We start from the raw sequence: 14,854 nt of genomic DNA on the forward strand, positions 1-14,854 counted from the left end.
GGATGTTGCGCAAATATACATATGTGATTAAATCTTAGGCTTTGGCTTAAGATATTCGAATGACCTAAATGTTTAAGAACAGATAACGTTGGCCACCTACAAGGCTCGTAAACTCATGGGTCATATTGTGGGTAGTTGCTGGCAGAGTGAGTTTAGGCTCTTATTATATAAATTATGTGTTCACCCAGTAATGGAATGTTGTCCATCTCTACTTAATAGCCTTCATGTAAGCTACACATTGAAAACCGATGTGACATAAAAATGACTCTAGGAATGGATCGCGATCAAAGCCTCTTCACACGATGTAACATACAAGGGCTAGAACCTCTGTAACGACCGAACCGCCAGTATTCGATTTGGACGCAGGACTGACGAACCAAAATTTATTCAAATAGGCCAGACTAAGTTCTTCTGTATAGCTCACAAAGCGATTTTGAAATACTCGTATTAAATTATATCAAAACATAAACTCTGTGCTCAATTTAAACGATTCTAATTTAGGAAATAAAACAAATTATATCAGAAGTACAAAATACCTCAAACGGTACAGCCAGCGCTATACAGTCAGAAGTTTCTGCGACTCAAAGTAGCGCGCTAAGCAACAAAAGAAACAGTTGGTACTAAAGGGTACGATACCTGAGAATCAATAAAAATATTCCCAACAAGAAAGGATCAAATGTCTGTCCGCAGGGATTCCAGAAATCCTCCCAAGCGGACAGTCAAAATGTCAACAGATACCCGCTGAAACACGCTGTGACCTTGTGCGTAGTCAAACACTACCTTACTGTCAATAGGTGGGCAACATGCAGTGGAAAACTAGGTGACAAAAGATAATCCTTTAATCAAAACCACATAATAAAGGCTCAGACGTGGAAGACTTGTAACAGCTTAGGTTGGTTGGTTAAGAGTTCACTTCAAACAACGAAGCATATGCCAAAACAATATAGTTCAAATGTTTATTCACTTCCTTATTTTGTATAAGTGTTATATTTCCTATTATCTTATATTGAATGTTGAGGGGCTTTGTTTGTCTAATTAAATAACCCTACGCTCCACTGTGACTGCGCGAAGATCCAAATAAAGACCTATTCACCACTTGTCTGGTTTCTTCTATCAATAGCACGAGGGTTACCTTAAGGCACGAAAGACTAAAGAGCAAAAGGTGTGGTTAAACGAGATCTGAACAAACGTTAAAATACACGACAGGGAGAAGAAACAAATAAATGACAGTACTGTCCAACAAAAATGCTGCGGCAGGATTTTCATCGTTCTCTTTCCGTTACACTGCTTTAGTAACGGAAGTTTGAGTTTCATCTTTCATGTTACTCCAAACTCACACACCAATAACTACACTGCTGTAATCCAATCCCAGACTTCAACAATTTGCCAACATTAAACTAAAAAATCACGCTGCGTTGATCACAATACAATATGGTAGATTTAATGTACGACAAACCTCTTCCTAAGTAAGATTTCTGTCATTTGGAATGGGTCACGAGTTGGGTCACGTGAAAAGGACATGACGAACCACTCTATTCATGAGTTAAATTAACTTCAAGACCACTCCGAGACACTAAATAAACTAGCTCTTTACTCGATTTCGGTCTAGGTAAATATAAACACATTTCACTGTGCCACAAGAATGATAGATCTAAACCCAACTTATCGGAGCTTATGCAAAGGTCACATCATAATCTGTGCCGATTCATCTTATCGTTACAGTTGATGGTTACTGCTAAGTACTTCTAAGAACATATTCAGTCAGGTAAAAGAATAATGTATTTAGTGTGAGGATGAAGAGGTTACATAGAGTGACTAAATTTGGATAGCCAAGTCCTGCCGTTTCTGTCAAGTGTTTTGCGTCAGCTATTTTTAATTTTCTCCAAGGGTTATATGATGAATGTAAATCTTCTTAGTAATCATGTCTTGCTTCAAAGATTGTGTGCTTTAAAAGTAATACCACCATCAGTCCACCCCATGGACCGACATTTGAGAAAGTGTGACCACCTGTTCTGCTTCAAGTCCTTCAATTTCCCCTCTTTTTCAGCACCCTGGTAATATACTTATGAAACGCATATATAGAACGTATGACTTCAATCCTAAGCCCTCATCAATACCTGCAATATTTTAGAAAGATTTCCAGTTGTGTTTATCATAACCCCTTTCCAATTTGTTATCTGGAAAACACAATCGGAAGAGACAAGCTAATGCATTGTAGTTGATGTTTTAATTGATAGATTATGCATCTGCCATATAACGTTTTGATATAGACACCCCTGGGCTATACTTCCATTAATTGTCGTACACCACTTGTTCATCGTAAGGCAGACTCCACAAAGCGCTCCAATTTTTATATTTAGCTTCCGATTTTCAACAACTTTATTTACATTCTTATGTACACCAATTTATTCTCGTTCCTATGATCAGCATGCTTTATGACATAGCAAAACAACTTAGTAACTTACTACAATAAATTCCGTGGTATCTGTAACATTTTGATCCTGTCTGTAAACTGGCATTCTTTTTGTAATATATTTGTATTTGAGAATAAATTACTGATATCATGGCTACTATTATTGGAAGAAGGAAGCAAATAAGAATTTTACATTGAATGTTTTGATCCTGAGATGAGGTTATGGGCTAGCCGTTAACCGACTTATTAAGACTGCTACAAGTTAAAACAATCAAGTAACCACTGCATAAATATCTTGAGGGAAGACGCACTAGTGCCGTGCAAGCTGATTGGCAGATTTATCTCCTACCCTGAGGTCCCGTATCTTCATGGGAATCGTATTCGACAAGCCGAAGCCAGACTTTCTCGTACTTCAGATCTTGATGGGCTAACTGAGAAGCTGACGAAGCACATTTTCCGTGTCATGAATTATAAGCATCCTGAATGTCACTTACAACCTTCATCGACAAAGCGGTGTTTTTAAACTAGCTGAGAATCTTGAGAGTGAACCATATTACTTAAGTGGTGTGCTAAAAAGTGCTGTACAGAAACAAGTATGCATTCGGGACTGGACATGGTTCATTCCATTATACTTAGTAAAGCGGTCTTACTTCGGAGTAAACGCAGTGGTTTTCTATTATTACATTATCTCAACTGGGTAGTAGTCCCAAACTAATGGGAGATGACAAACAACACCATATGGTGAAAAACATTTGTAGCTCAGGTGGATGATATCGTTCAGAAGAACGATGAAAGCGACACGACCAAACTATCCAGCTCAGAGAACAAAACTTCATCAAAAATCACCACGGTTTTCAAGTGGGACTGAAGCAATGATCTCACACGTTACTTACGCCTGTCACTCCTTGTGGAGGAGCATAGGCCGTCCACCAGCACTCTCCATCCAACCTTGTCTTGGGCAATCCTTTTTAGTTCTTTGCAGTTGCTACTCATACTTTTCATATCTGCCTCTATTTCCTGACGTAATGTGTCCTTTGGCCTTCCACATTTCCGCTTACCTTCAGGATTATAAGTTGGGGCTTGCTTCGTGATACAGTATGATGATTTCCTCAATATATGCTCTACTCCCTTCCAACGTCTTTTCCTGATTTCCTCTTCATAGGGAAGCTGCAATGTTTTCTCCCACAGAAGGCTGCTGTTGATGGTATCCGGCCAATGGATATTGAGTATCTGTAGAATTATAGTCTACTATGATATTAGTACTGCTTTAATAATAGATCTGATCTTAAAATTGTGGATTTGTAATGATGCAACTGCTTGATCTATAAGATCTTATGTGGAAGTCACATCATTGTCTACACCAACTCATCTCATCGTAATAATCACCAATACATGATAGAGAACAAACTAGAGCTATAAATAGGACAATATATTTGTTATGAAAAAAAGATATAAGGCAACATTCAACAGGTACCACTCCTGCAAGGCCGAGCCATTCCATCCGATCAACCCGAATTAATTCAACTCATTGTTCTCGGCTTCCCCATCGTTGGGTTTTTTCTCCGCGTTAAATGTTGAATATCTATTTTTCTAGTTGTCTCCTGTTCAACTTTAAGGACTGTATAGTCAGGGCCCGGTGCCACTACATATCTACTTATAAATACTTTCGCCTTCGTGATTGTGGTTGTAGTTGTTCCCCATGTTTCAGCTCCGTACAGTAGAACTGTCTTGACCTTCGTATTGATGATTCTGACTTTGGTGTTGGTTGACAGTTGTTTCGAGTTCCATAGATACTTCAGTTATAGGAATATGGTCCGTGATTTGCTAATCCTTACCTTGACATCTGCATCCGATCCTTTTTGTTCATTGATGATGCTTCCCAGGTACGTGAAGAATTCCACATCTTCCAGAATTTCCCCATCACGTGTGATTGGGTTGGTGTTCTTCGTGGTGTATTTGAGGATCTTGCTTTTTCTTTTGTGTACGTCGAGGCCTACTAATGCAGAAGCTGCTGCTACACTGGTTGTCTCAATCTGCCTTTGTTCATATGCATGTTATAGGAGGGCTAGGTCATCTGTGAAGTATCAATTGTCTAATTCGTTCTGAGATGTCCATTGTATTCCGTTTTTTTCTCCACGTGTCGAGGCCTTCATAATCCAGTCGACCAACAGGATAAAGAGGAAGGGAGAGAGTAGACGGCCTTGCGTGACTCCGGTCCTCGCTTGGAATGCATCTGTCAGCTGTCCTCCATGCACGACTTTGCACTGTAGTCCGTGGTGTGAGTTCTATGCAATATTGAATATCTTTCCACGAACTCCATAGTGTCAAAGAAGTTTCCATAATGTTTTCCTTTCTTCACTGTTAAACGACTTCTCATAGTCAATGAAGTTGGTGTATAGTAACGAGTTCCACCCAATTGATAGTTCGACGATGATTCATAGTGTCGCTATCTGTCTGTGCACGACCGGACCTTATACGATGCCAGCCGGAAAATTTTCTGATACAGTCACAGGTCGTAGAATCTATAATCTACCATCTGTCATCTGATAACTCCGTTATATTACTACATCATAGTTTCAGGAAAGGCTGTAACAACTTAGGTTTATTAGTCAAGAGTTGACCTCAAACAACTAAGTATATGTCAAAACAGTAGAGCTAAAGTATTCATTCACTTCCTTATTTCTTATAGGCATTATATTTCCTACTATCGTATATTGAATATTGAAAGGATTTGTATGTTTGAACAGGCAAACTCCCGTTCCACTATGTTCTTGTCCAACGTGAAAATGAAGATCTACTTACTACTGATCTGGTTTGTTCTATCAATAGAACGAGGGTTACCTACAGACACGAAAAGGCCGTTCCCAAATCTGTCCACTGGACTTGATAGACAAAACTTCAAGTCTGATAGAAGAGAGGAAGGTGAAAATAGTATATATCTATTTGTCAAAATCCTTTGATAGAGTCATTAGTGAGTGCCTTTCGAATAAGTTCACACCCGTGGATGTTAAGTCACCTTTAATGGACCGACCTATGTTGAACTCAGTCATTCGGTATGGTATTTTTACATAACACTAGTGGTAAGTTCCAAAGTTTCATATGGACCACTGACAATAAGTGGTTTTACCTGAGCGTAGCCGTGAGAGTCATATCGTGAACTTAATTTTCTAATTACCTAACGGATCACTTATAAAATGAGTTTGAAATTAGACACGTTAAATCAAAACAGCTAATAAAGTAACCCTACAGGCAACGTACTGTACGATATCGTCAATTAAATAGGTGTTCGTACGTTGGTAAAGTGAGTGCAAACCATGTGAGTATAGGTCTTAGTCAAGGGGAGTATAACTCTTAACCCATCTCTACGATAAAGATATGAACTTTTAGCCAGTGAGAAAACATCACTATTTGTGTAAATAGTTATTAGTCAGGTCATTGACTGCTTTAGTTCTTAATTTCATATTACGTACTTGTCAAATCGTAAAAAACCTTTGTGGCACTGTCGAGAAACCATTTATCAATAGTTTTGATTTGGGGATTAGCTATGGAAAATAAAATAGGTAGTGCTGTTTTGCATGTTTTAGGTTTTTGATGGTTCAAAACACGTTCATAATTGCTGATTAGAAAATATCAAATATCAAAAATATACTTGAAAAAATTGAATGGTGCCAATGAAATTGAGTTATATGATTACATTACAAATCATGCTGCAGCAGTACTAGTTAACTTAGAACATAATCTCTATAAACCTGTAAAAATAATAATGAAAACCACTAATAAGTATTTCGTGCCTTAAGGTAACCCTCGTGCTATTGATAGAAGAAACCAGAGAAGTAGTGAATATGTCTTTATTTCGATCTTCGCGCAGTCACAGTGGAGCGCGGGATTATCTGTTCAGACAAACAAAGGCTCCCAACATTCAAGATAATAGGGAATATAACGCTTATAAAAAATAAGGAAGTGAATGAATACTTGAACAATACTGTTTTGGCATAAGCTTGGTTGTTTGGGGTCAACTCTTAACCAACCAACCTGAGCTGTTACATTAGCTTCCCCCTAGAATCGACTTCCGTAGGAACGTCGGTTCGATTAACCTATCTATCGAAAACACCTTAGTTCTATTTCTCATCCCAAGGGAAAATTATCAACTCGCTCACTATTTGACTTACAATCAGTGACGACTAACGCTGTCAACGATAGTCCATGGATGTCTCTTCATTTACTAGCTTGTCATCTTATTTTGTAGCATGTGATCTATTCTACAACTATCGCTGACGGTTTACTGCGTGCTTTCAAGAGAGTGTGAGAATGTGGAATAAGAATATCTGAGGAAGTGCCGCGAGCGGGCTACCCAACACCATGTTGGTGAGGTACGATTTTTCCGTGCTCAGACCGGCTATCAGGTGTTTACTCACCTGCCTCTTGAGTCGCCCTCAAGTAAAACGTAAAGAAGAATCTACTTCAAAGGTAATGGTGAAAACCAATCACACCTGAAGAACTGCTCCACTGCCTGCATAAAAATAATAAGATACAAAATGGAAATACAAAAATATAATTTATAATTGTTCGGTTCCACGTAAGTGATTGGCCTCCAGAAAGGATTGGTATTCTGGAAGAAAATAGACATAGTGTAGCCATCTTATGTACGAAAAGGTATGAACACAAAAAAAAATACTTTTTTATAATGCATATATGTAAAAGTGTAAACTTGCTAGAAGTTGGACTCATTGTCAAACCCGATCAATTGTATGACCTTGGGCCTATGACGACCGCCTTTTATAACCAGGTACGTAACCAAGGGTGCATAGTTGTACTCCACAAAACGGAAAAGAATATACGGTTAAGGAGGAGAAAAAATTGTGTAGATTATGAGGATTAAGTACAATTGTGTCAAATACTCTTTTCTGGTTTGATCTAAGTATGTATGGTATATTGAAGCAATATTTCGTCAATTCATCCAAGTAACGAATTTGTCTGCACCTTAGAAATGTGTAAGTCCTATTACTCATTAGTATTATATATGATTAATCGGTAAAAGGAAAGATTGCAGTCATTCGCCCGTGGTTTGATGTGGTCTAATGGCTAGGCACACGGTCTAGCATCCAGGAGGGCAGAGGTTCGAGTGCGTGTGGGGCTAGTGTTTTCGTTCACCAAAACCCCTTCAATACGATGTTTGTTGGCCATATGTTGCTCAGGTATGAGAGAAAGATAACAGGAGGACGGATTGATATGTCAAAGTGCCATATTGGAATAGTACAAGTTCTTTGTTTTTATTAATAATAATGCTATAGAAAAAAAACTACAAGTGTGGTAGATTTCCATTTTACGTTATAATTAAACCAACGAGAAAAAAAAAAGTATATATATATAAGTTATTGACATAACATGTTTTTTTATAACGCTAGTGTTAAGTTCCAGGATTTTGTATGGACCACTAATAATAATTGGTTTAACGTTAGCATAGCTGTGATATTCATATTAGTTCAATGTTGTGATTACTTAACAGTTCCCTTATAAGTTGTGTTTAAAATTAGGTATGTGGAATCAATGCGGCTAACATAGTAACCTTACAGTAACGCACTGTACTATATCTTCACGGTTATTGATTCTTAAATGTCAGAAATTAAAAAATTCTGAATATTGCCAATAAAGATGGGTTATATGATCACACTAAAAAGCATGCTGCAGGGAAACTGGTTAAGTCATTACGTAAGTTTCTTAAACATGAAAAAAATGATGAGAACTTTAATAAGTACTTGACTATGGTTTAATCCAAAATGTTTTGTCTAGAAAACTACTTATTAATGGTAGTATTAATCGTATCAAGCTACTAAACATATCCTCAACCGAAAACTTTTAGAAGTAGTTCATATGGTATATATGTATAGCCAGTCTACGTGAAAAATGTATATAGATATATAAGAAGTACAGCCAACATAGTTAATTAACCAGAAAAAGAAATTATAAAACTCGCCTGGGTTGCTTTTTGAATTCGTTGTATTTGCCAGTGTTAGTTGTATGAATTTGATTAAAATCCGCAGCCATCGTTTCGGAATACCTAGCTTATGTGTCCAGTATTTAAAAAAATTTAACATAACACTTATATATCAAAGGCAAAAGGTCTGGTGAGTTGTAGGTGAGGCGGAATGAGGAGAAAAGTTATTTTTAAGTAGATGCAGGGTCTGATTAGCTACGTGGTTAGATTTTATCCTGCAGCTGAAACTGTCAACATCCTTGATTGGCTAATCGGATGTGCCCAGCGAACCGTTTTAGTCATTTGTAAAGATTTATCGTTTTTGCATTTCGATTCCGTAATGGATTTGTTAGTTAAACGATCTAACGACACGTATGGTGGTTCATGATCTAGATAAGCCGGCTTTAGCCTATCAATACTTACTGTGTCGATGTTTCCGTGTTTTTCTATCACGAAATATTTAGATTTTCTTGAGACGACTTTGAAAGGACCTTCAAATGGAGGGCTAAGTGGTGCTTTTATTTTGTCACATCTTATCCAGACGTGCGTGCAATTGCTTAGGTCTTTAGGTACATATACGGCACGCGATTGTTCGCGAGTATTAATTGGCTTAAGTTTGGACATATGGTCCCGTAGTTGATCTACGTAGTTTCCTAAATTAAGTTTTTGACTGTTAGTATTGGGGTTAATAAATTCACCTGGTAGTCTCAGAGTTGTTCCGAAAACCAGTTCCGCAGCTGAACACTGTGCGTCAGTTTTGACAGATGTTCGTATTCCCAACATAACTAATGGTAGGAATTCTGTCCACTGATTGGGGTTTGAGTGAGATATAAGGGCGGTTTTTAGCTGACGGTGAAAACGTTCTACCATCCCATTAGCCTGAGGATGATATGCAGTGCAGCGTATCCTATTGGAGCCTAGAAGTTTAGCCAAGTTATTAAATAGTTCGGATTTGAATTGCGCTCCTCTATCCGTCGTTATTGTTATGGGTGTACCAAAAATGGTTACCCAGTTCTGCATGAAAACTTTGGCTACTGTTTCCGCTGTGATGTCCGCTATCGGGATGGCTGTAGGGAATCTGGTAAATCGATCTATGCATGTAAAAAGATAATTAAAACCGTTTGAACGAGGTAAAGGACCTACCAAGTCGATATGCACATGGGCAAAACGTGCATCTGGTTGCGAGAAAACACCTATGGGTGAATTTGTGTGACGATTAATCTTTGATTGTTGACATGCTGAACACTCTCTAACCCATTTGTGTACATCCTTCTGTAAATTCGGCCATATATATCTGGCATTGATTAGTTTTGTTGAAGCTTTCGCGCCAGGATGAGACAAAGAATGAAAGTTATCATATATCAACTTTCGCATATTTTTGGGAACGAAAGGTCGCGGCATTGCCTTGGTCGTGTCACAATAAATTAGAATACCATCGATAGGTGATGGGAATTGTTTTAAATTAAGACTTGAATTGTTTGTTTTAAGTAAGTTTTGCAATTCTAGGTCCTGCTCTTGTTCGTGTCTTAACGTCTCGAAGTTTACTGTAGACTGCTGTAGCACGTTCATTTCTAGTCTGGATAAAGCATCTGCCGCCTGATTGTCCTGACCTTTGACATGTCGGATATCGCTTGTGAACTGTGATATATAGTCAAGGTGTCGGACTTCTCGAGGTGAGTATTTATCGGCTCTCGCTTTTAATGCATTCGTCAGTGGTTTGTGATCCGTAAAGACTATAAATTCCCTACCTTCTAACATGTGTCGGAAGTGTTTTATGGTCAGGTAGATTGCAAGAAGTTCTCGCCCGAAGGTAGAATACCTTGTTTCGGCTGGAGCGAGTCTTTTCGAGAAGAAAGCAATTGGTTTCCAGGCGTTTTTAACCAGTTGGTTAAGGGTACCGCCTACTGCTTTATCTGAAGCATCCACCATCAAAGCAAGTGGGGAAAGAGAATTCGGATATATCAACGTAGTCGCTTGAGCCAGTTTATCTTTAAGCTGTTTAATAGCTTCGATGGCGTCAGAAGACAGTTTGAATTCTTTTGGTTTTCCTTTAAGTGAATCTGTCAAAGGTTGCATTAATTGTGCACAACCTGGTATGAATCTGCGATAAAAGTTAATTAGGCCTAGAAAACTTCTCAGTTGTGTTAGAGAACTAGGTACGGGGTATTGTTTGATAGTATCCACTTCTTTTTTTATAGGTTTAATCCCTTCTGGGCTTATTGTGTGACCGAGAAATTCTAAAGTTTGAACACCGAAAACACACTTACTTTGATGTATGTTTATTCCATGTTCATCCAGTCTTTTCAACACTGCTTGTACATGCTGTTCGTGTGATTGCAAATCGGGGCTGGCAATTAACAAGTCGTCTATATACCCCTGCGCAAATGGCATATCTCGAAGTAGGTTATCTATGAATCTTTGAAATGTCTGTGTCGCATTTCTCAGGCCGAATGGCATGCGTACAAACTCGAATAAGCCAAAGGGTGTAGTAATAGCTGTCTTGGGAATATCTTCATCAGCCACCGGGATATTGTGATATGCCCTGACTAAGTCAATTTTAGTGAATATGTTCATACCCTATAAACCGTTGGTGAAATCTTGGATATGAGGTATTGGGTACCTATCAGGTACGGTTTGACGGTTTAGGGCTCTGTAATCCCCGCACGGTCGCCAGTCACCTTCATTCTTCTTTGGGACCATATGCAAAGGGGTTGCCCATTGACTATCAGAGGGACAGATGATACCCAGTTGTAGCATATAATCAAACTCGGCCCTAGCGATTTTGAGCTTATCTGGTGCTAGTCTCCTGGGTTTTGCAAACACCGGTGCACCTTCGGTTTTGATAGTGTGACTCACTTTTAGTTTGTCTTTAGAAGGCTGTGGGTTTGGTTTAGTTAAGTTTGGAAATTCCGCGAGTATATCTTGGAATTTCGCTGTTGTTACTGGAGGAGTTTGAATCAAGTTAAGAGAGTTGATGTGACTTTCTTTGCCTTTTGTGTAATACGAAGTTTCTTTTAGTGTTAATCGCCGTTTCTTGGTGTCAACTAGAAATTCGTATCTCTCTAGAAAGTCCATCCCCAGTATTGCCAGATCTAGGTCGGCTACCGTGAAAACCCAAGGGAATTGCCTCCTGAACCCCAAATCTAGGGTTAAAGTTTTCTGCCCAAATGTCGCAATTTTAGTTTTATTTGCAGCTTGAAGTGTAATTGATGATGTTTCTCGACTAATCTCAGTTTTATTTCGAAGGATGATGCTAAGAGCAGCGCCAGTATCCACCAAGAAATTCAAGCCCGAGTTTCTGTCTCTAACATAAAACAAGCGACTGTTTAGGCGCCCCTCCTCAGTCGTCGCGACCTGGGGAGGGGTTACTCGTTTCCCGCTGTCTTAGAATTATGCTTAGGCCAGGCGCATGGTTGCATGCACTTGGTTGAGTTGACACCAAACTTCCAGTGGTACCAACAAAACTGCCCAGATTGTCTGGACATTTGTGACCTGTTTTGTGACTTGGATCGTGGTCGTTGTGGTGACCTGCTCCTGTTTCTATGACCCATTTGCATTCTGGTGACAGCCTCAGTGAGACTCTTAACACTCGCAATGAGTCCTTCTATTACGGGGTCTTTTGCTGATTCTACTTTTTGTGTGATTTATTGTGCCTGATCCAGTTGGAGGACCTCTTTCCATTATTCTGTCGGCTATACGCGCTAAATGAGATAATGAGGTTTCAGGATCCTGTGCATCCAAACAGTGTTGGACGTCGCATGGGAGAGCTTGTATCCATCCTTGTTTCAGGACTGCTTCACCCACTGTGTTATCACCCACTAAGACTTGGAGGTGACGTAAAAACTGTGACGGCGACCGATCACCTAGTGTTTCACCTTGAAAAAGTCTTTGGATTCTTTGACTATCTGATAATGATAAACGGTTCATTATCTCTCTTCTTAAGATGGTGTATGGTTGTGGTGATGGTGGACTTAAAATCAAGTCACGGACTTCTTTGGCGACTGAAGAAGGAAGGATAGAACACAAGTCTCTATAGCGAATCCCTTCAGATTTGATATTGTGTCTCGTGAAATAATGCTCTAGTTGAGCAAACCACAACTCAGGATCACTACGATCAAATTGTGGAAGTCGGGATTTCGTAGTCATAACAGTGTCCATCTCCACTGGTGACAAATCCTCCAGATTATGGGTTTCTATTGAGTCTGACATGAGGTATGTGACAAATATAGCAATAAAGTTAGCACAAAAAGTGGTTACTATAACACGAATAACTTAAGATAATACGGAATAAACTAGTTATATACTCAAATTAGTTTACGGATAATCAGGTCTACTTTTACGATTAAGTAAAAAAAAATGTTAATAACAGAAATGAGGTTAAATTTGTGTTCAAAAAGGGCTCACCAATTTCGTGCCTTAAGGTAACCCTCGTGCTATTGATAGAAGAAACCAGAGAAGTAGTGAATATGTCTTTATTTCGATCTTCGCGCAGTCACAGTGGAGCGCGGGATTATCTGTTCAGACAAACAAAGGCTCTCAACATTCAAGATAATAGGGAATATAACGCTTATAAAAAATAAGGAAGTGAATGAATACTTGAACAATACTGTTTTGGCATAAGCTTGGTTGTTTGGGGTCAACTCTTAACCAACCAACCTGAGCTGTTACAAGTATTTAAGCAGTGTTTGATCTGAAACGCTTCGTCTAGGAAGCACTTTTTAATAATATCATTGGTCGTATCAAGCTACTGAACATATTTTATACCAAAAAACGGTTTTGGGAGTGGTTCATATGAAATATATACAGCCAGTCTAAGTGAAACAAATATATATAAACTAAAAAATACTAAAAGAATAGCAAATTAACCACGAAAAAAAATAAAACTCGCCTGGATTGCTTTTTGGAGTTTGTCGTTATTGCGAGAGTTTATTGTGTGAGTTTATAGTACATGTTCACAGGGAATTCGTTCTAAGTCTCCATCAAACATTCTCATCGCCTACTATTAGTTGAGAAATCCAAAACAATGATTAATTCGGCAGGCGAATCTTGCTCACATCACTCACCTCAGTCGAAAATTCTTTGTTCTTTTGTGATTTACCCCTTTTGATATATTCTTGATTTATATTAATCAGCGTTTGTTTACGAATAAATAGATTGTGTATTCAGTCTTTAAAAATACAACGCCCATATACCAAAAGCAAAAGGTCTAAGGAGGTATGGGTAGCATAACATTTCAGACTACTACACTTTGGTCATTTTTTGTTAAATAAATAAAAATGGTGAAATGGTACGAGAAATTTTTTTAGTTAAACAAACACAACATCTCAGTAGACACGTGGTTACCTTTTTACGCCGCAACCAAAACTGTGGATATTCTGGACTGAATAATCAGCTGTGCCCATCTAACATTTTTTACCACTTGTGCAGAATTTTTGTCCTTACTTTTCGATCCTGTGATTGTTTTGCCAGGCAAGCGATGTCGTTTTATGATCTAGAAAAGCCAATCTTAGTCTATCAGTGCTCACAGAGTCAGTGTTTCCTTGTTTTTCTTGGGACAACTTTGAAAAAGCATTAAAATAGAGGGCTAAGTGGTGCTTTTATTTTATCACACCATATTCAGACGTGCGTACAATTGCTCAAATCCTCAGGTACATATTTCACTCCAGATTGTTCACGAGTATTAATTGGTTTGAGTTTAGGCATATAGACTCGTATTTGGTCTGCGTAACTTTCTAAATCAAGCTTTTTACTATCAGTATAAGAGTCAATAAACTCATCCGGTAGCCTCAGAGTCGTTTCGAAACTAGTCCCTCTTCTGAGCACTATGAGTCAGTTTTGACAGCTGTTCGTAGTCCCAACATAACCAATGGCAGGAATCCTGTCCACTGATTGGGTTTTGAGTGTGAAATAAGGGCAGCCTTTAGCTGACTGTGGAAACGTTCTGCCATCCAATTACCCTGAGGGCGATATGCGATGCAACGTATCCTATTGGAGCCTGAAAGTTCAGCCAAGTTGCTAAATAGTTCATACTAAGATTGTGCTCCTCTATCCGTCTTTATTGTTATGGGTGTACCAAAAATGGTCAAACAGTTCCACTGTTTCGGCTATGATGTCCGTTATCGGCATGGCAATAGGGAATCTCGTGAGTCGATCTATACATGTAAACAGATAATTAAAACCATTGGAGCGCGGTAGAGGGCCTACTGAGTTGATATGCACATGGGTGAAACGAACATATGGTCGCGAGAAAACGCCGATGCGTGAATTTATGCGACGACTAACGTTTGACTGTTGACACACCAAACACTCTCCAACCCATTTGTGTACATCGTTTTGCAAATTCAGCCATATATATCTGGTGGCGACATTGCCTTCATCGTGTCACAGTAAATCAGAACGCCAACAATAGGCAGTGGTAACTGTTTTAGTTTGGGGTTAGAGTAATTTATTGTAAGTAGGTTTCGTAA

Source organism: Schistosoma haematobium, chromosome ZW (genome assembly GCF_000699445.3).
Source record: "Schistosoma haematobium chromosome ZW, whole genome shotgun sequence".
NCBI classification, from domain to species: domain Eukaryota; kingdom Metazoa; phylum Platyhelminthes; class Trematoda; order Strigeidida; family Schistosomatidae; genus Schistosoma; species Schistosoma haematobium.